Here is a 2,174-nt window from a genome sequence, read left to right as displayed (position 1 = left end):
AAAAAAAAAAAATACTGGGATCAATTTGCTCAACTTAAATTCGTCAAAGCTATGCCCCAGCATGGCCATCATATGTATTTAACTGTTCCATCTAAGCAAAGTGGGACAAGTAAAATGAAGTGTCATGTTCTGCAAAGAGAGAGAGAGAGAGAGAGAGAGAGAAAGAGAGAGATACGGATAGACAGACAGAAAGAGAATGAAAATGCTTGCAGTAGAATAGGAATAAAAAAGAAAAAATATATATATAAAGTAGCTTCATTCCTAAACCAATCAACCATAATAAGACCCGTAATATCCTCTTTCAATAAGGAATTGGAACTAACCTATCAGTTGCTATGAAAGAAACACAAGCTACAACTAAAATAAACACTTAAAATTAGTAACAGAAGCAAGATCAGCCCAGAGAGATTTCCTTACTAAGAAATTTTTAAGAGAATAAAGAAGTATATTTGTAGTTAACAGCATGCAAATGAAATCCATATTTGTCAATATAAGGAAGGAATTTGAAAGAAAAAAAAAATGTCCTAGATATTTTGAAAGTTACACATTGAAAAGTGTTTAATAAGAACAGTATGAGAAGATAATTTAATATATTTCGTGGCATATTTAGGATGCAAAGTAGTGTTTACTAATCAGACAAAAAACTGGAAAGTAAATAAATAAATATGAAGTGATCTTGCATACTTTATCTTATAGCAAGAATATTTTTGGTGGGTGGGGGGAGGACAGATATCTGTTGGTTAGATAGGAATAGTTCTAACACTTGATAACAACCCACCCAAGATTGCCTTTGGTTTTAAGATACAGAGTAAATAACTTTTAGAGTTTGTATTTAAATTAAAACCTACCATCAAAATTTTATATAAGAGCGCTTTAGGTCGTCTTCTGAACATCAGCAGAACAAAATGAGAAAAAGAAAATAAAACACATTTTTACTAAACCCCTCCAACTTCTTTGATTGTTTTGTAAACTGTAAAAACACAGGCAATGTATTTCAATAGAAATACAGTCACAAAGGGGTTAAAGATGTTAAGTTTTATACATAAAAAGGATGTTGTTTAAAGCAGATTATTTTTATCCTATGTGGAACAAAGGAAAAAAAAACAACAAAAAACAAAACAAATCATAACTTTTGTACTAAAATATATCAGTAAGTACTTCAATTAAATAATGATCAAGTTGTCACTGATAAGGCTTTTAAGATCCGCAAGCAACCCGACAAAGACCACAATATCAATAATAAAAAAATAAAAAAAACATTAAAAAAGTTATATCAAAGAAGCTCTACTGAATATAATAAATAAGCTTTTAATAGGGAATATGCCAAGTAAATGACAGCAAATGTGATTTATACAACACATTGGCTATATATATATATATATATATATATAAAACCCCACTTATTACTTGTTGCACTAACTGTAGTAGTTGTTCAGCATGAGGTCAGCTCTGGTCCAGTTGAGCTATGACAAAAAGTGTTTTAGTTATCATCATCTTGTCTCATATTTAGACAAAATGTATGAAAGACTAAATTATCCAATATGCCCTTCCATTTCTCAAAATAGAGTATGAGATTTCATAGCTATTTCTAACAAGCCAAGCAATCAGAGTCTCCCTCTGCTCGTCACATCATGTGCTGTTAGCTATATATCCTCATTAATTCACTTAGAACACTCTATTTTATTGTTACCACCATAAGGATACTATTGGTGACAAAACATAAGCAGTGACGATGGTGTTACACATCACTAAATACTTCTGTTTGCCAAATATCATTTACAAGCCATCATACGCAAGAAATAGCAAATATGTTATTTTTCTTACAATAGTTTAGAAATGTTCAACATTGACCTTATCTTTGTAATTTCTATTTGAAACACATTTCCATTGGCCCTTTCTCAAATCATATTTTCAAAATCTGGGAAAATGATAGACACATGGAGGTGTAATCTATGTGGGTGACTTTTCAGAACATTGTCTGGTTTAAAAAGCCACATCAGATGCCATGATGGTGCTAAGGTGTAGGTACAAGAGATGGTCAAACTCTGCATAAGGAGTAGACAACCACCATATATATATTCAGCTGGCGACAAAGGGACTCTCACTCAGCTGGCGACAAAGGGACTCTCACTCAGCTGGCGACAAAGGGACTCTCACTCAGCTGGCGACAAAGG

The 2,174-nt window shown here is 32.4% G+C and overlaps 1 long non-coding RNA gene across 1 annotated transcript in view; it reads right to left on the bottom strand.

The window, feature by feature from the left end:
• Nucleotides 1-2,174, bottom strand: part of LOC128249498 (uncharacterized) — a 78,324-nt gene that overhangs the window by 60,743 nt on the left and 15,407 nt on the right. The window lies entirely within an intron of this gene.

Source organism: Octopus bimaculoides, chromosome 15 (genome assembly GCF_001194135.2).
Source record: "Octopus bimaculoides isolate UCB-OBI-ISO-001 chromosome 15, ASM119413v2, whole genome shotgun sequence".
NCBI classification, from domain to species: domain Eukaryota; kingdom Metazoa; phylum Mollusca; class Cephalopoda; order Octopoda; family Octopodidae; genus Octopus; species Octopus bimaculoides.
This window is presented reverse-complemented; position numbering and strand designations above follow the sequence as displayed.